The 20,631-nt window shown below is 42.2% G+C and overlaps 1 long non-coding RNA gene across 5 annotated transcripts in view; it reads left to right on the top strand.

Moving 5' to 3' along the window:
• Positions 1-18,971, top strand: part of LOC107208429 — a 66,437-nt gene extending 47,466 nt beyond the window's left edge. For 4 of the 5 annotated variants that reach the window (XR_002002050.2, XR_002002051.2, XR_001523206.2 and 1 more), the window contains one exon: positions 17,505-18,971. This is a non-coding gene — a long non-coding RNA (uncharacterized LOC107208429). Of the gene's footprint in view, positions 1-16,067; positions 16,182-17,504 lie in introns of all 5 variants that reach the window. The other variant, XR_002002052.2, reaches the window with a different exon arrangement.
• The last annotated feature ends 1,660 nt before the right edge of the window (positions 18,972-20,631 follow it).

The following is a 20,631-nucleotide window of genomic DNA, read 5'->3' as shown; positions in this document are numbered from 1 at the left end:
ACCAAAGTATGTGGCTGTCCTGACAGACTTTCCCATAACTTGGTCCTTTAGATTTCTACCAGTTGTGCTGAGACTGCTTGCTCTATTTGTAGCTGATCATAAAAAAAAAATTAAAAAAAGGAAAAAGAAAACCCCCAAACCAACTAATCAATTGAACAAATAAAAACTTCCCTCAAAACCTAGTTATGAATTATTTTCCCAGGCAAATGATTTTTCATCATTATGTCTTGAACTCTTCAATACCAGTACACTGATAAAATCAGCTGTGTTAATTGTGTTAAGTACTGTGTTGAAATAAGTACTGAGACTTCAGTGAATGGACATATCAAGAACATATGCACAACTGAATGATTCCAACATCCTGTGACATGCTTTGTCTTCCAGAAGACACTGAAAAAGGAAATTAAACCCGGGTTTTATGTTACATGAAGGAGTAAATTGTTCATTTAAACACAGAACAGGAGTTACATCTAACTTTCAGGCTGCCTATCATCTGCTTCAATACTATTAACTACTTCAGTAATCTTGATCATAGAAACATGGTTCAGAGCTTGTTGTCTACCTGGAGGCTGATGAAAAATGGAGTACCAAAGATATCTGCTCTGCTCAACATCTTTATCGGAGTCCTGGAGAAAGATATGAAGAAAAGTCTCATCATGTTTGCAAGCAGCATGAACTGAGAGCAAGACTGCAGTGTGAGTCAGCTACAAGGCCTGGAGGGGTGGGGTGAGGTAAAGCTTAGGAAAGTGAGCTCAGGGCAAAGCCCTGCCCCTGGGAAAGCCTAACCCAGCCTGAACCTGCCTGCCTGGGGACAGCTCCAGGAAAGGGCCAGGCTGGGGCACCAAATGAGGGAGCCCACAGTGCCCTGACAGCACCCTGGGCAGCACCAGCAGGGGCAGGGCCACCACATCGGGGGTACCTGCTTTGCTCAACACCCAGGAGATCACATCCCAAATCTGTGCCAGGCTTGGGGCTCCTGGTACAGGAAAGGCTAAACTGAAGGGAGTTCAGTGGAGAACACCAAGGTGCTCGAGGCTGGGGCACTTGCTCTGTCAGGAGTTGAGGAGAGGGAGGTTGCTCAGTCTGCTTTGAGGGGAAGGTCACAGCAGCCTCCAGTACCTGTGAGGAAGTTACTGACAAGCTGGGAGTTTCTCACTGCATGCAGACTGGGAGCAGAAGTTAAACCTGAGAGGATCAGACTGGATACAAGGAGTGACTTTTCATGCATGAGGAAAATCAAACCTTGGAGGTTTGTGCAATCTCCCCTCTGACATTTCCAAGACCCGCCTGGTTGGACCTCAGAGCAGACCCTGAATGGAAGCCTGGACCAGAGACGTCCTGAGATCCCTTACAACCTGAATGATCCTATGAAAATTAAAACTGGAAGGATCTCTGGAGGTCATCAGGAGATATTAACTAAAGTTCATCTGAGTTCTTAGTATCTGCAAGCATCCACAACCTCTACAGGTGACTTGTGCCACTATTTGACTACTCTGAAGAGTGACAAGACTCTGCAAGTAATTGGGATTTGACACTTTCTTCATGTCTTTAAACAAAAGTTATGGTAATATATGTCAAGATGGGTCAGTATGGATAGGTGGAGTGGTAGCATCAATATAGATAACATAGCACAAAACTGCAAGATACTCTTAAGAATTGAAATAAGATTTAAAAATTTGCATATTTTTATAGTGTCTTTGATCTGATAAATTGTCTGTCTCTCACATGTTATCATAGTACCTTTGTCTTGTTTTCTCTCTTCCTTTCCTGCTATCCCATGGTTAAAGCAGTCACAGGATAAATTAATGGTGGATCTGCAGCTCAGGGAGCAGCCAGGAGTGAGGAGAATGCAAGGCTCGAGTGGTTCAGCTTCAGTGCTGGCACTTGAACTGTGTTGGAACTGATACACATTTATTGGGGATGGAGGAGTGTAGATTGCTTCTGACAATGCTACACCACTCGAGGACACTGGCTCTAAGTGTCAGCGGTGTTTGGCTGTGCTTCAAAAGTATTTTTACCTTGGAAGTGATAATGTTGCAGTTCCCACTCTGCATTACATTTAACATTTCTCTCCTATGGCTGATACATAGCTTAACAAATCATTATGTGGTATCTGGGGAAAAGCAGGTCAGTGGAATTGCAGAGATTGAGGATCATTTCCATAATCTTCATTAATCCTTTCCTTTGAAGTAAAAATATTCCAAATGGCAGTAAATGTCCTTACAGCATTTTGGTACCAGCAACCAGCCTGGGGTGTCTTCACATTCATTGCTGCATAGGAATAGATAGGGGTGAATAATGGGGAGCAGTGGGTTACAGTTCCACAGGGACAACTAATAAAAAAGCAAAACAATGCCTTTTCATGAGACCCTGTTAGGACCCTGTTGGGAATTTTTCTATAAATAGTGCCTTATTTCTCTCAATCATCTCTACAAAAATATAAAATCCTGACTGGTGTGAACTATAAATGATTATGATAAATATAGAGGCCCTGAATGCTGAAGCCCCTCTGCTCCAAAGCCAGCCTTGGAGAGCTGGAGCTGTTTACCTGGAGAAGATTTCAGGGAGACCTCAGAGCCCCTTCCAGTGTCTAAAAGAGGTCCAAGAGAGCTGGAGAGGGACTGTGGACAATGGCCTGGAGGGACAGGACACAGGGAATGGCTTCCCATTGCCAAAGCACAGGGTCAGATGGGATCTTGGGAAGGAATCCCTGTGAGGGATGTGAGGCCCTGGCCCTAGAGAAGCTGTGGCTACCCCTTGATTCCTGGAAGTGTCCAAGGCCAGTTTGGACAGGGCTTAGAGCAATCTGGGATAGTGGAAGTTGTCTCTGCCGATGGCAGGAGTTGGAATAAAATGGGCTTTCAGGTCTTTTTCAACCCAAGCCAGTCTGGGATTCTATGATAAATGCTGTTTCTTTCTAGGACTGGGCATACTCAGTAATTAGGGTTATTTAGCGTGGTCACTGCTCAGTGGGATGTGAGACATGCTGTGTTGTGATGGACAGTTGTGCATGTTTTGAATAACTGTGAGAACCCTAGGAGAAGGAAGGGGAGCACCAGCCCTTTGGCAATTGCTCTCTGTGTTCACAATTTTGCAGCAGTGCTGCCTGCCAGGAAAAGCAAGCAAGGTGTGAAGGGAGGGTGATATCCTCTGGGGGACCAATTACTGTAATTGGCGAATAACAGCCAAAGGTTTGGTCAACCAGGCCCTTCTGGAGGTGTGATGAGGCAAATCTGCTCATGGCTTTTAGCTCCTTAAAGGCATTAACTGGCAGGAGGTGTTCCAGATTGAACAATTTTGATTCCGGTTGGACAGTTTACACCTGTAAACAATACCTGGGAGATGTAAAAGGCCTACAAAAGGCCAAGGAATAAGGGGGAATAAGCTGATGGGGTGCTGTGTCTATGGGTGGTGGTGCATCAGTGTTAGGAGTTACAGCTGGGAAGATGGAAGGGAAGAGCAGCTTCTCAGACAGTGTGTGAATCTCTTGCTAACAGAGTTAGCCTGAGGGAGACTGGAGTTTTTGTCTGTCTAGACTTTTGCCCACTAAAGATAATACCCAAGTCTATGGAAATTGGCTGTTGAGACTCAATGGAGATTCAGGTGGTTTTTTTTTCCTTTTATTTAAAAAGCTGGAGACAGTGAATTTTCCTTCTGTTACTGCAAATCAGAATTAATAATTAATTGGGGGTTGGAACTAGATTATGCCCAAGGTCCCTTTTCATCCAGAGCATCCCAAGATTCTATGAATTAGTCCATTTATGTGTAACTCCAACTGAATTCTCAAGCTGCCTGCAGAAATCCTTAAGCCAGGTGTGTTTACCAACCAGCTCTGAAAATACCTGTCCTTTTTGTTATCTTGAGTAATTTAACCAAACTACCAGGTTTTTGCCCATTGCAGGCCGACAAAGTTTTTAAATGCACTATGCTGAGCAGATTTCACAATGAAGATGTTACAAAACAAATAGAGAAAGACCAGTTAAATGCAAGGCCTCCTTTCTTTTGGCTGATTGATATTGTTGACATTTAAGACTCACCTTTGCAGGAACACTCAAGCAATAATTTAAATTAACTAAAAATGTGATTTTAACATGTATTAGTCAAACTGTATTAAGCCTCTGGGTGGTTAATTGTAATCAGAATTAATCTGGCCTTAATTTGATATAGCTGATTTAATTTCCAAGGTCAAATTAAAGTTACTTGACTCCTAAATTTCTACAAGGAGGTGCTCAAAATGTTTTCTCCCATCTTGAAGATTCTTCTTTTCTAGGACAGTGAATAATGACCACTCTTCTTACTCTGAAGATATTTGTAGTCTCTTGTGCTGGTTTTTGCCAGGGCAGAGTTAATTTTCTTTCCAGTGGCTGGTATGGGGCTGTGTTTTGGACAACTCTGATTTATTTCTCCTGAGCCACTTGGCAGTGTCTCCAGCATTCCTTGGTTCACAGCTTCCGACAAACAGGATCTAATTAACACTGCTGCGCTTGGGACAAACAGCCTTATCAGGGCTGTCCTCAAGGTGCAGGATGCGCTCAAGGTACTGCTGACGGGTGAACCTCGCAACTTGCACATTCCCAAAGAGTTTGGATAATCATCACAAGGTCTGGATGTTTATCTGAATCGTATTCAAGCCATTCCAGCCCCCTTGGGTCTGCAGATTTAGGTTAGAAATCTTTGACGTAAGACTCGTGGTATTTCCTGCTCCTGACAGGACCAGATATACTCAAGTGTCCCTTTGAGGTGACATTTGTCTCCTGTTTTCTCTACTGCTGTGGGGTTATCAGGTCAGCCATTCTTGGATTCGGGTGCAGGAAGAGACTTAAACATGTTCTTGGTCTCAAGTATAAAGCAAAACAACAAAGACTTGAAATGGGCTTTAAAGGATGAGAGGGACAATGGGAAAATTTATAAGAGACAGCAAGGGATTGTGATAGCAGGAGTGCAGGGGCCACTGTGGGAGGACAGACATCTGCAGATCATGGGCCTTTGACTGCTTTCTGGGACAAAAAGGAAGATGCATATGAAAGATAAGATAAATGAAAAGATGAATTAACATAAATGAACAGGAGAAAGCGCCTTCATATCCAATTTAGGGTTACATTAAGCTTTGCCAAGACAGAAGGAATAATACATGGACAGAAGGAAGAATGTACAAATAATGTACACAGAGGAGTGGAAATGATGAAAAAATCAATCCAGCTGTTTTGAAGAACAGGAGGGAAGAAATCCCAGATTACAGCACAAAACACAGGAGCTCTTAGCTGCTTATTACCCTCTTTTTCCTCTCAAAGAGCTTGTCACTTAATCAGGCCTCAGTATTCAGGCTTGGAGGCACTGGGAATATATTTTATGCAATTTCTGAAATCACAGACCTAAAGCTTAGGGCAGGATTTATGTAGGAATCACCCTAGGATGAAACCGCTGAAGAGCCACAAGGTCAAGCATGTCTAATCATACCCCAAGGATTTAGAAAGTGACTTGAGTGAGGACACTGGCAGGAATTCCTAGAGCAACCATCCTGCCTGAGGCTTGGGGAAAGAAAGATGCAGTTGTAGGGCAAAATATTAATCTCAGCCCAACTGACAACAACAAGGAAAGACACTTCCTTTATAAATCTAATAAAAATGTTAAAAAACAAGTTAACTGTTGTAGAAGCAGCTGAAAATTGCCTTTGAACTAGAACAGCTTTTATGTAAAGGCAACTTAAATCTTCTGTGTGATAAAGTAAATAACTTTTAACCAAATAGATATTATTTTAATCTAGTCCTTGAAGTTAAAAAGTTAACTTTCTCTGTGATTTCCCCATTTGTGACAGCCCCTGGCTGTGTTTTCACTGTCCTAGCAGCTTCTGGCAGACTGCATGTCTCTCACATTCACTACAAAGTAAACAGGAATTTTTTCCAAGGGTAGCTGGCTGGGCTCCAGTGGAAGAATGCAAGTTATTCATAAGTTCTGGTAGGCTCATTTCTGCTTAATATGGTCTGTTTTCATTGTAGATTTTATTAGAAAAAAGAAAAAACAAAAACCAAACAAAGAGACAGAAAACCCAAAACATAACAAAAAAAAAAAAAAAAAAAAAAAAAGAAAAAAACCTGTGATTTTTTTTTTAATCCCCTGGAATTGTTTTCCTCAAATGTGTGGGAAATGGCATCCACCCCAAGCCCAAGCACAGAATTGTGTTGCTGTTTGTCCTGATAACATTCACTTTTTCCCACCTTGAGGCCCAACAGGCTGATAGAAGGTTCCCAAGATGCAGATAGCACATGCTGTGCTAGTCTGAGGACAGAATTGCTGCTGCAGACAGAGATCCATCAGTGTTCTGGTGAAGGGCTGCAGGAGTGTGGACAGCATGGGCCACCTTGCACACCCTCCTTCCCAGGCACAGGCAGCAGCAGCAGAAAGAGGCTTCCTTCTGCCTGGATAAACTTGGTAGGAAAGAAAGAAAAGGCCTTGAGAGGTTCAGGTAGATTCAGTACTGAGGAGACACAGCAGGGCCATGTGAATTTTGCTCAGTGACATGGCACTGGTTGGTCCCAGGTGCCCATCCAGCAGAACTGGGATTCTGGAAAATCCCAAGCAAGCAAGAGCTTTCCCTGCTCTTGCCTGGGCTGGTCTCTGGGTTTCCTTTGTGGTTCTTTCAGCTGGAGCTGGGACCTGTGGGTGTACATGGGATCACTCCTGTCTAAGGAGAGAGCTGGGGGCCTGTGCCTGCAGGGGAAAGGCTGGGAAGCTGGTGGGGAGGTTGTCATAAGGACAAAAGGATATGAATTGTCCAAGCATAAGCTGGAAACTGCATGGAGGCTTCCAAGCAGTTACGACATTCTTAGAAGATTTCCTGGGAGCAGGAGGAGGGAACTTGATGCATTAAGAAAGGGATTATATAATAATGATACAGAAACACTGATTCTGCCAACTGGAGAGTGAATTTGATGAACAGGGAGGTCCATTTCCAGCTTAATTTCTTCTTAATCTCCTTCTGTAGTTGCATGAGCACAGCTATGGAAGTAGAGTATAACTGAAGAGCAGTGCTTAACTGACTCTGTGAAATGGGTGGGTTGTTAAGCCAAGTGAAAGTGTTATCGTGCCTCTAACCTCCATCCTGGATAAATCAGCTATTGTAATTGGAAACAGCACCACATTCAATCTGGTTTGCATGTTAATGGGTGAAAATTCAGGCCAATTAAACCAAATAATAAATCGAGTATTTCACTCTAAAACTGATAATGTTTCTGTAATACCTTTTAATTCAACATTTCAGGCTGCTTCACCATCCAAACTGTCTTAAATATTCCAAAGCTCAGAATGTAAATTGTATTTTATTTGATTGTGTGTATGGGGAGTGCAGAAAAATGTGTGATTTCTCCCAAGTCACTCCAGGACAGCTGTATAAGGGTGAGCCACAGAACCTTGTAACACTGCATTTTTTAGGTGGGAGACACCCTATGGACGTTGCATGCAGGGAATGAAGAACATTGGACATGGCATGTGGTTGGTGGGGGCTGCTGGGGAGCCTCTTGGGATGTTTGTGGCTCATATGACAGCAACTGGGCAGAAAATGGTTTTCTGCATCTTGACTCTTTATAGAGTCAAGCAGACAGGTTAATTCAGACAGGTTAATTTGTTCCAATGCCTCACTCCCCAGCCTCAGTTTTTCCTTTGGCTGTTCTGTGCCCGCCTCTTGTTTCCACTCTGGTTAGAGTGGAATGCTTTAATTTCACATAAAATAGCAGACTGATGTGTGGTGCCATGGATTTACCCAGCATTGCTGGCATACTCAGCTCTACATTTTGGCTGTGTGCATTTGGAAATTAGAGTATTAAAAAAAGGGGAGACTATTCCTCATAATGCTGAGCTTTATGTGGCTCTTCTGCATGTTCAGAGCACTGTCCAGACATCATCTAAATAATCTCGTAATCTTTCCAGGGAATGGAAATGTAAACAGAGTTATCTCCTTCCCTGACAATGAAGTCAACTGCTCAAGGCCAGCAGTCGGAGAGGCTCCCCTTCCTTCCCTTCCCACTGCCTTCCTTCTGAAATCCTGGGTACAAATCCCTCGCTTCAGGTTTAGGATGGATGAGGAAGGAAGGCACACCTGGGGAGAAAGCAGGAGGCAACAGCGCAGAGATGAGAGCTACCTGTGGTATTTATGAGATTAAACATTTTAATGCTGTGTACAAGATTAAATATTTTAATGCACATCAACCACTGCTAATTCATGCCAAGCAAGCCTCATTTTGATGCCATTTGATTATTAATCAGGAAGTGAGTTGTAAAGGAATCCCTTTCACCGTTCCCTGGAAGAGTTGAGGGAATGAGTACATGTGGCATTTCATGATATGGTTTAGTGGGTACTGTGGGATTTTAAGGATGGGCTTGATGGCCTTGGGGGTCTTTCCCAACCTTAGTGATTCTGTGAAACAAAGGCATTATTTTTCAATATTACTGCAACTGCTGTTATCCCACAGAACTGATAGGATTCCTCCTACCAGCAAACTTCAAAAGTCTGTACTTACTGACTTTTCCTATTTTCTCCTCAGTTTAACATCTGAGTGTGGAAATGGGGAAATAGTATACCTGGAGTGCAGAATTCATGAATGAGGAGGGTCCTGAGCCTGCCTTGGAAGTCGCACTGCCGCATTTCTGCTCCTGGGGCACTGACTAATCAGCTCCTGCACCAGGGAACAGTGGAAATCCTGCCTTTGGCACCAGGATTTTTGTATCCAAAAGCTTTATCCAAAGGTTGTCACAGGCCAGGCAGTTTTTTTATTCCTCTCCTTAGCTTTACAAAGGAGAGCAGGTGGGCAGAACTACTCCTACATGAAGATGTTCCCCTTATAATATTCTTGGAAACAAAATTATTTTTGAGGCAGGACACACCAAAGATGTTTTAATTATTAATGGAGTAGATTTCTTTCCTTCTTGTTAAAATGGACATTTTTGATACTTTATCTTGAGAAAAACCATTTCTAATAAATTCAGTAATGGGACACAATGTGGTGTGTGCCACCTGTTGAGAGCACAACTCAAATAGCTTGGCTAGTAGAAATGCATTTATTCAACCCATGCATTTGATGTAGAATCAACCTGTTGAGTTCACCTAGGCATGAATTTTCAGATGAATTTGGACTGTAGGTCCTGAAGCAGTTGGCTGGGAAGCTCACCAAGTGTTTCAGACAGCTCCACTGTCATGGGCTGCTTTTGGCCCTTTCCCTTCTGTGTACCCCAGCCAGGACTCTGCTGATCCTGGCTTGTCCATAAGCCTTGGGAAGTGTTGGTGTTGGTTCAGTGCTATGGTTTCTCTATGATGTTCTCTGAAAGGTTTGTACAGCTTTTTTTCATTTTCTTTTGGCTTATTTGCCTTTTCCTCTTTCAGAAATGTTCACACTTTTCCCCTCCTACTAAAGCTGAACTAGTCCAATACAGGATATATTTAAGCTTTCATGCTGCTTGGATAGAGCCAATCTCATTTTTCTTTTAGAAAGATTAAAAACCAATTTTAATTACTCAAAAAGTCACTGGATTACCTCTCTTTAAAGCCACACCACTCTCCCTTTCTCTCTGCTTCTCTTCCTCCCTCCATGACTTTATTTTCAAAGCACAATAGATTCCTTTCCTTGTTTTGGGTACTATGACCCTCCTGTAAAATTCACTAATAAATCCTTTGTGTAAGTATTAGCCTGATCTTTCAAGCAATAAATGGGAACAGAAAAAACTGACAAAGCCAGAGTTCAGGGTTCTGTATTTCATATGAAATATGAAACAACATCCTCTTTAAAGCAAGGTTTTTCTGCAGCTGCTTTGTCAATCCTTTAGGTGTTGCCTGTGAGCTCTTCAAAACCCCAGCCTTGCATTATGCTGTTGGCAGAAGTGGGTCTCTCCAGAGGGAGGTGTAATGTAATATAAAATGAAATAATGGCTCATTTTTAACCATTTAAAGCACCTCAAAACCTTAGTGGATGTTAATGGTCTGGTCATTTGCGCAGGTAAATTTCCAGATCTACTTCCTTGTGTCCCTCCCTTCACAGCACCCAGGGTAAATAAGTTGCCCATTCATGAGGATTTTAAACTGTAAGATTTGATGAAGTAATCCTTTCCTTACCAGATGGATACTCTAACAGGGTCCTGTTATACAGATGGCACACTGCTGTCATAGCTACAGAATTTCTAATCACAGCAAGAACTAAAGTAATATTTTTAAAAGGTTGCTCCTTCCAGAAACCTCCAAAAGGGCCTCACACTCAGCACACTGGCCATTCTCTCAAGACCAGTGCATGGCACTTGATCAGTTTTATAGTAAAACTATATGGAACCCACTTTCTCTTTAGGAAGTTTTTTTAAATTAAATTACTTATTTTCATCCCTAGAAAGCATATTTTTCCTGTCTGAGGTAGTGGAAATGGAGTTTCACGTAACTAAAAACATCATCTGTGTGTTTGATGTTCTGGTGTAAATGTTTGAGAAGGGAGGCCTTCCAGTACCTGATGGGAACCTACAGGAACGATGGGGAGGGACAGGACAAGAGGGAATGGCTACAGGCTGCCAGAGGCAGGGTTAGATGGGATATTAGAAAGAAATTCTTCCCTGTGATGCCTGGCACAGGTTGCCCAGAGAAGCTGTGGCTGCCCACAGTGTATAGAATCCAGTCACTTTGGGCCTCCAACAATTATTCAAAGCAAATTACAAAACATTTCATGTGGCCTTCAATCGCGTTAGTGTTTGCAATGACACAAAATAACAGAACTCAAAACCCCACTTGAGAGCAGCATAAATACACTTGTGGAGTTTCTCAGAGTGATTTTCCCCAAAAGAAAGGCACAATAGAAGACAGTGGTTGTTTTTCAGCGATTTTTGCACAGTTGTGGAATGTTTCATTCCCTTCTTCTCTGGGTATGCCATGGAGGAGCAGTTCCCAGAGAGAGTTCAGTTCCTGTTTGGCCTCTGTTTAATTAATATTTGCGTACACAAACACACTGACATGCCAGACAATGCTCTGCCTGCAGAGCACTCACACACAATCCCTGCTGCCAGAGCATTGTTTTCTACATGGCAGGAAACTATTCCAGAAGTTACTTTGCAGTTATCTGGCAAAAAGTGAAGAGTTATAGATTCCTCTGCTTCCAACCTCATCACTAGGTGGAGTCAGGGAGATATTTATGACCTGTTTAATTGGACAAATTCATCATTGGGCATGGGGATGGGGGGGTTAGACTCTGGTGCTATTTTCTCTTAGGACTGAGGGCTGACTTGTTCCCACGTTTTGGCAGCCTGCATTCCCTCCTCTTACCACCTCCTCACCTGGGAAAGAGCTGGAGGCACAGCAGCCAGGTTCCCTTCTGGCCTCCTCCCAGTGGTGGAAGCCCAGCTTTCCATGGGCCAGTAAAGGGAAAGGTCCTACCTCTTTTAGCAGGAGCTCTGGATACATTAAAACAGGGGAAAGAAAGGTCACTAAATCTTGAGTCCATCTCCCTACAAGACTATGCTAAATTATTCAAATATCATTGGACTTCAGGCAAAATAATTCCAACAGCAGAAGGAGTCTGAAAAGAAGGAGAGGCACAAACAGAAACTGGAGAGAAGAAATGTCTTGTTAATCCCACAGCCATTTTGTGCTGTTTCTTGTCTTGCATTTTAATGACTTGGCACAAGTGAGGAGAAAAAATATGTGAGGCATGTTGATGTTCGTGAAAAGCAGAACTGTGTCCTCTCTGTATACAGAGCTCATGATGGAGATATGAATGAGAAATTTATCTCTTTCTGGAATACAAAGGATTTAGTGAACCTTGGGAACCTTCCCAGTTCTTTCTCTTCTTTAATTCTTCCTTAATACTCATAATGCAGCTTTGAATATAGAAGTGTAGATAATCTGTATTAGCTGCTGGTGATGGGTTCTTTGTTTTCAAAATAGTTTGAATTTCATTGAGCTTCTCTTTGTTTGACCAAGAACTATTTGCTATTTCACAACATTTCCAATGTGCAGCATTTTTCAGTGGACAGAAAATGCTTTACTGCTGGACAGAGATACCAATGAAATTTTGAACTTAGCAGCTTGAGTGATGTAGGCAGGCTGGGAAGGGAACATCCCCAGGTATGGTTTGGGGAAACATTCTGCTTGCAGATGAGATGAAATGGCAGGAACACTTCTAAGGTAGCAAAGCAGGAGCAAAGCTAGTCCAGTAATAGAATAACATTAATGTTTCCTGGAGGGCTGCAGGACTCTCTGTGCCCTGGGAGGGTTTGCTCCTATCCTCCTTCTTGTGCTCCACATCCACAGCCATCCCAAAGTCTTCCTGATTGTTGAGGCAGGTTCCTGTATAAGAGGAGGAGTGGGCTGAGGAGCAGGGAATTGGATGCACAGGTTCTGTTTTAACAGTGAACTGCAAATTGTGACTCCTGCAAGCCCTTTGGCTGCATGTTTTGTTCATTATCTTCATGGAAAAAATTAGATCCCAAAATGAAAAACATTCCATTATAGATGAAAGTTCTGAAAAGAGAGAGAAAATGGATAATGCTTTAATATAAAAGTATAATCTGAAAGCAGTGAAACAATAAATTAAATGACCAGTACACTTTAATCTGAGTTAATTAACAAGCCTATCTTCTATTTAATGAAGTGCCTATTGTACATTATTATTTTCATTATTAATTTCCACATTTGAAATGTAATTGAAACAGCTCTGCTGGTAAATAACACCTGAACCCATACACTAAGAATGGGTGAGTTGGGACTTCTTGCCAGAAAGCAGCCTAATTCCAATGTAAGAACCCAAAACCACACAGCTCACAGAGCTTAATGCTGTGTCTAGGGACCAGCAGAGTATGAACATCCTTGAACCTGGACTTTTGGGCTATTTGCAAAAAAGTCTAGATTTCTACAACATAATATCCACCTGGCAATATGAAGTGGGAAAACAAACTATGCTATCCAACAGGGAATGAATTAATCACAGCTAAAGTAGAAAAGTTGAAGGTGTTCCCAGAGAAAGTTGAGTTTGGCATTCAGCAAAAGTATAGGAAAAAGGCCTGGGAGAAGGAAAGAGGTGGGATTTTGCATAAATTCCCTTTTTCTGTTCTGAGTATTGGATAATCTAAGAATGAAGGAAAAATTGTCATTGAATCCCAGAATAACTTAGACTGGAAAGTACCTCTGGAGAGGTCAAGGTCCAACCTCTTGTTCAAGGAAGATTTAGTTAGGTCTGGTTCTTACAGCCCTTGACAAGTGTAAGTCTGATTATCTCGGTGTCCACACTCAGGACATTTTTGACAACCTTCATGGTGAAATAACAGTACAGAACTGGTACATAACTGGAATTTTCCATGTTGTCCCACTTGTGTCTGTGCCTCTTGCCTGTAGCTGTTCACTTCCAAGAAAGTCTGGCTTGGTCCTCCCTACACTTTCCCCTGAGGTGGTTGTAGATCTCCCCTTTTACCTCTCCAAACAAATCCAATAGGTTCCACCCCTCCACAGTGTCCTGGGCTCTGGGCAGGGGAAGGTGCTGCCTGGAGACTCAGTGATGAATCACTTCATTGGCATTTGTTCTGAGACACAGGATTGTAGACTTTAGTTCTGAGGTACCTTGAGAAAACTAGTTATATTTGAAGTGGTTTTGGCCATCTCCAGCAAAGCAACCTGGGTCACAAAGGAGTTAAACATCTTGCTTAGCGGCCAGGGCTAAGGCCAGGATGCAGGAATCCTGAATTTCAGCCCCTGCCCTGTAGTCTGTCCTAGAAAAGTCAAGGTGGTGACTGTTTTTTATAGTGTGGACCAGTGTTTAGGTCTGTAAAAGATAACTCTGTAAATTGGTAAAGTTAGCAGTAAATCACATGTTAATGCTTTGCAAAGAAAATAATCTTCCTTAAGCTAAGTTGCAAAAGTACCTTTGTAACTCCAGCATGTCCTCTGGCTGGAGCAGCTGGATGCTTCCACCTTGGCACACCAGCGATGTGTCTGTCCTTGGCCAATGGGAAGATCTGCCAGGGTGTGTGATGAGCTTTTCCCACAAGGTAACAGACACAAAAATCAGAAGCTTTATAGGTTTAACAGCCTCTCTGGATATTGAAATGGGAGGAGTGGTAGAGCAGAGGACCAAAAGGCAGCTCTGATGGAATCATTAAGGTTGGATCTATGAGGTTACTCAGCACTGGGGTTAGAGCACAGCACATAGGCATGAGCAGCTGCTTCCAGATTTGTGAGATTTGGGTTGCATTGGGGAGATACCTGGTACTAAAGATATCTCCTAAAATCCTATGGTTGTCATTATTCACATTGAATAGCTGGTCCCATTGGTGTTTATGGCAGGCCTCTTGCCAGGTTAACTCCTGCAGTGTGAATCTTTAAGGTAGCTCCTGAAAAAAATGTTTCCATTTTGAAATGGAGAGTAAAAGCATTTTGATGGCCGGGGGAAAGCTGTTTTACTCTGTGCCTCTTGTATTTAACCTGAGAAATTCATAATGAGAAATGCAAGTGTTCCTGCTTCTTGCACGAAGCTGAGAATGTCTGAAATGTTCTAACTTGTAGAACCTATGAAGGAAGAACAGAGAACAAAAATTCAGTTCTTTTTTGCTGGTGTTTTGTTGTTGTTTTTGGTTTTGGTTTGGTTTTTTTTTTTTTTTGTGGCTTAGTGTCTGTGCCAGGAAAACTTCCATCTGGATGTGGTCTCCTGGCCTTGGTTCTGAGGGGGTGAGGGACGTCTCCTCCTGGCCTCTCATGTGCATTGGGTAAAACCACTGCTCTAGGAATTCTCCTCTTGCTGCAATGTATGAAGTTCACAGGTTTCAGTTGTGTATTTGTGTATTTGCCTTCCAATCCAGCTGTCCAGGATATGGGACACTTATCTTAGCGGGTTATATGAATTTGTTTTGAAAGGCATTTCACAAGGGATGAAACAAATCTGAAGCTTGGGTACTGTGCTAATATTCATAGTCCATGAGTCAGAAAGGATTCAAATGTCCCTTCCTGTTTTAGGCACAAACATATCCATATTCACATCCATATCCATGCCAAGGTTCACTTTTAAGTGGATTCTTTTTGACTCCCTTCATTACCTGTCACTATTCCTAATATCCTGTACCCTACCAGAAGGATTTCTCTCCTTCAGTCCACTACTTCTGCACCTGGCAATATGTGAGAGCAAACAATGAATTTTCTGCTGTTCACATTCATCTGTTTCTTACAAGTTAGGGCATAAACTCCCCAAAATTATTCCAGAAATTACCTGCAGAGCTAAAAAGGTCCATCTGCCTACTGAGAGAGCAGCCCAGAGTCAAGTTCAGTACCTGCTTGTACTTAACTGGGATCAGCTGGTTGGCTGCCTGCATATTTAGCTTGGATTGTTCAGCTTTTTTACTAATTTTTTCAGTGTAAACAAGCTGACTCCTTTTATGATCTTTCTTGAGGCTTTTTCTGGTCTTCTTTCATCTGGAAAATTTTGGAAGCTTATATGATCAAAATTATGTACAAATAAAATCTTACATTGTCAGTTACTAGTATTAATACTTCCATGATCTTAATGAAATGCTGCTACCAACATGTCAATGTTTGGATTTGCATGTGTATTTTTTTCAGAGCACCATATTATCAACTTACAGACATATTTTGTTTTTCCAAATTAAGAGAAATACTTTTTTAGTTTTATTTTTTAAATTTATTTCTTGTTTCCAGCTGAAAATTTAGCAACTGCACTCCAAGAGTGTGTGCATTATTGTGAAATATCATTTAATTTCTGCTATAATACAGTATTTTCTGGATATAATGTGATTCTTCCCAACCCTAGAAATCTACTTCACCTTTGCTCTGCCTTCGTCATCACTATTGCTAACTAAGGCAAAATCTGCATTTCTTTTTGGGGGCTATATCTATATACCTGTATATCTATTTATCTATGTGTTTATCACATTTAACCTCACTTCTATCCCTGTTGTGCAATAGAGATTTTCAATCCTTTAGAAGGAACTGCGTAACCTTTTTTGAGAAATCCTGAACATATTAATGCACTTTATGCTGTATTTCTGTGTTTTCAACCAGCTAAAAATTAGCCCGAATGGTTCTGTTTTCTTTTCCCCTGCATTAGTTGTTACATTGCTTTCAAGTGTGGGAGCGTACCTATGAGTCTGTATTCCTGTGCAGTCTTTTGGAGATTACTTGCTGGCATCCTGAGGACCACTAATGGACAGTGATAGAACAGGTCTGCGTTTCCTTTAGCCAATATTTTAAGTAGTTAATTTTATTATTTTTTTTTCCTTTTAATTTAAAACCTTTCATTTTCACTTCACTTGCAAAGTGTGACTCAGCCTCATGTAAGTAATTTGTATTTTGCTATGCATCTCGCCTCTGAGGTGTTTATTATCCCCATTCATTTTCTGCTTACAGCCAATATCATGCATTTTGCTCCTTTGATTAAATAAACCCTGAGCCTTGTACATATTGAAGCTTGTCACCTTATCAGTTCCCGATTTCATATGTACTGTGAGCATAAACAAGATATTGAGTAAAATCCTTGTGTGCGTAGAATATCAAAGTGTCGTCTACACAAAGTTGATGGTAAAAGGAGAGGAACTGGTTGTGTGCAAACCCCTGCCTTGCTGCTGAGTCTGGTGCAATACAGGCTCTTGTGGGGCAAGGTTGGTATTTGGTTTTAATATATAAATTATATATAAATATTAAATATTTAATATTAACGATGAAATAATATTAAAGATTAAATATATACACCCAGCACTCAGGAAAATAACACCTTACTTGGCATAGACACCCAACTGCCTGCTGGCACAAGCAGCTTGTGGCCACTTTTTATTCCTTTATGAACGTTTTACCTGTTCATTTCTGTTCATAAATGGATTTTCATGGATTCCTTTTCTGCTTGCAAGTTAACGAGTCATGGAACAGTCCTTGCTCTCTATAGCAGGAAGGTGAGGATTTGTGCATTTAGGAATATGGGTCTAATGGAACTTCTGTGAAGAGCCTGATTCTTTGCAATGGTTATACTCATCACATAGCAATATAGAACAGTTAATTGGAAAAGTTAATGTAACAAGTCTGCTGTGACTTGACTTCCTGCTGACATCACATTTTGCATTGAATTTAAAGTGAAAATACTATCTTATCCCTGTCTACACCTGCACTTCATTGAAGGTCAGTGAATAAAAGCTGACTTATAAGGATGAATATTTTGTATTGGAAAACACTTAAACTGGATAAACACAAGGCATAAATCCGAACTAGTTTCTGTAAGGAGCTGAGTAACTGTTTCATGCAAATCTTCTTATCAAAATATTCAGCATACAGAAAGGTTTGTGTCTCTAAATGACACAAAATATTCTTCTCTCAGTTATATGAATATTACTATAACAGTATGGCAAGACTTTAAATATTAAACGATAGCCTCAGTTCTCAGAAACTGCTCTTCATCAGCATATTTGTATTGAATAAAAAATGAACATTCCAGCCTTTGACTTACCTGCTCAGGAAATCAAAGGCAATGAGAGAATATGAACATTCTTTGCTGCAGGTGCCTTCATGAGGAGCTGGAAGTATTGTCTTATAGGGGGGTGGCTGCATTTGGATCCCATGATTTATCAGTTGGAAGTACACAGGAAACAAGTAAGTGATGGGTATGTTACAACTATTTTAAAATTGCTTTTTTGCATTTTTTTTTTCTTTTCTGTTGGCCTGGCTTTTTTGGAAGCATATGAATGCTCTCAAGGTGGGAGGTCTTCACAGTTTGGACTCTTTTTTATTTATCAAAGTTTTTATCATTATGTGATCAACTAAATCTGAGATGTGGAACCAGTTATAAAACATAAAGAGACTTGGGTAGTCTGTAAGTGTTTTTTCAGCCATTGCCAGGAAGGTTAAATAGGAGCAGATGGTGGTGGGGGGTAGTCAGGAGGAACAGTAGGTTGTTCCCAAAAGAATGAGGCATGGAGATTGACTTTATGGATGTAATGAAGAAGTCACAGCAGGATTTCTGGGGGTTGTAGCATAAATAATAATCTCTTGGGCATTACACATACCACATATTTAATAGCCTTTGGAGGAATTGCCTATTTTGTTGGCCAGTTGTGAACTACTTATATTGAAAGACATTATTCCTCCTGAAGGAGACTTTCTGTGTCTAATCAGATTATGGCACAAAGATCTTTAGTCCTTTCCAGCATTTGGGAAAAAATACTATTTCCCACTACATTTCTATACTTAATTCTTGAGCCTGCCTTAGATCTGTGGCCTGTTATTTCCTATATATAGCCTATTTATAATCCCAGTTAGAGCTATTACAGCTGCTTCAATGCCAAAGGAAAAAAATCAAACACAAGATTATTAAATCTAATTTTCTTCCCTTCATGTAAAACAAAAATACAATGTTATTCAAGCTAAGGCAAAAATGTGGGAGAAGTTGAAACAATTTAGGCTGGCTCATCTGTTTCTAATTTAACCAATAACCTTCCAAAATTCCTCAGAACTGTATGTTTTACCTTTTTCAATGGGGAAAACATCAATGGTTTGGAAGTTTGGCATACACTTGAAATGTTTAAAAGGATAAAAAGGTGACCCAGAGTGTTTCTGGACTGTTTGCTCAGTGTCAGTGTCAGTTCTGGTAAGAATTCCAGGGCAGGCAGCTCCAGACCAAGGGAGCGCTGCATCAAAGCATTACAGGCTAAAGATGGAGTTGATGCAGTCAGGGGATTTTGTGGAGCATAGGTATTGGGGGTTGGGTGTCCTTCCTTTTGTTCCGTCTCACCTATGGAATTTTTTGCACATTAGTTGCGGAAAAACCTGATTGATGGTACTTGGTAAGTGCTTGAGAAACACAGGGAGTTTAGCTGGGCAGGAGCAGCTGGAGACTGGCTGATTTCTTAAGCTGGAGAGGAAGACTCAGAGCTGTTGCGGCTTGGAGAATTCACCATCACCCAGATGGAGCTGCTGCTGCTTCTTCTTCTTCCCTCTTCGTTGGTGCGTCTCGCACCCCCTGTCCTGCCGGGATGTGTGGCAGTGCCAGGCACCACCACGGAGCTGCTGATACATCTCATCCACCAGCCCAGGATCTCAACTCATCCCTGCTGTTCCAGCTGAGTGTTCCTCAGAGCCCTGAAGGAGCACCGGGACTGCCCGCCTGAGGGGGTTTGTGAAGCAAAGCCTCTACTCCATCCTTTCCAGTCTTGGCCGAGAGGACTGTCACAGGGTCCCTGGTTCTGTTTTGTTGTTAATGCTGTGGTTATTGTTGTTTGTTTGCCTCGTTATAAATACTAGTAAAGTACTGTTATTCCTATCCCCAGATTTCTGCCTGAGAGCTCCTTGATTTTAAATTTATAGTAATTCGAAGAAAGAAGGTCTACATTTTCATTCCAAGGGAGGCTCCAGCCCTCCCTACCACACCTGTCTTCCAAAGTAAAGCAATAGGCTTTGTTAATGGGCTGAAGCTGAAGCAGGGAAGGTTTAAAGTAGCTGCTAGGAAACAATTCTTGGCTGGTGAGTATAGTGGGACACTAGCACAGGGTGCCCCGAGAAGCTGTGGCTGCCCCTGGATCCCTGGAAGTGTCCAAAGCCAGGTTTGACAGGCTTGGAGGAACCTGGATATTATAAACAACTCAGATCCTGGGTGGGAATGAGTTATGAAAGTTTTATTGAGAACCAAATAAAAACACAAAGCAAAAGGGGCACCGCTGGGAGCTTGGCTCAACGCCAGGCTCATTCACAAAATGGCAGCTCTGCTTTTACACACCTGGGAAATTGCATTAGCTACATGAATATTTATGAGCAGTCATACATATTTTAATATTTTCCTTATATATACTTGGCACCTCCTGAGGTCTGCCAGTTGACCCTTCTGCGTTGTCCATTGGTGGAGGCCTCATCAAGATTGGAGGTGAGGTGTTACCATGCCAGGTTCCCCAGCAATAAGCTTCCCCATCCCCTGCTGCCTCTTGCAAGGGGCAAGCATCCACCTTTCTCCCCACAGGCTTTGACAGCTCTGTCAGCCAGAGCTGCCGGGCAGCAACCAAGGGGGGGTTGTGTGTGGAAAGGATCGAAGGGAGAATAGGAAAGCATTCAAAACCAAACCGAAGCAACAAAGGACATGTTAAAAGAACCCCAAACTTTAACAGAACTTCTTTAAACATAATTGATAGCTTCCTCTCATTTGCATGAGCCAATTGCGACACCCCATATATAACACTGGGTTAGTGGAAGGTGCCCCTGGGATGGTGCTGGATGAGCTTTCAGGTCTCTTCCAACCCAAGCTATTTTATCATTCTGTGCTTTCAAAGGCAAAGCTTTCAGCCCAAGACATCAATCCCTGACTAAGAATCTCTGTCACAAAACTGTAAATGTGTCCAGCCACACAGCTGTGTTTGTGAGCACGATGCATTGTTCTGCCCTGCCGGTGCCACCGCTGTGGCACTGACCCGGCCCTGCGGGTCACGGTGCCCCCGCTGTGCCCCCCTCGTGTGCCGTGTGGGGCTGGGGCTGCAAGGCCGCGTTCCCCTGACATCACCGGCCTTTGTCCGCCTCACAGCGCCGGCCTGTGTCCCCTCACACCGCCAGAGAGCCCGGGTCTCTTCGGGTAGGTAAAATGGACTTTTGGGGCTAATTGTTGTAATTGGACTAAGCGTTGTAAAGGTCTCCACCTCGTGGCTGTG

This window comes from Parus major, chromosome 8 (genome assembly GCF_001522545.3).
Source record: "Parus major isolate Abel chromosome 8, Parus_major1.1, whole genome shotgun sequence".
Taxonomy (NCBI): domain Eukaryota; kingdom Metazoa; phylum Chordata; class Aves; order Passeriformes; family Paridae; genus Parus; species Parus major.
The sequence above is the reverse complement of the archived record's forward strand: the minus strand, read 5'-3'. Positions and strand labels throughout refer to the sequence as shown.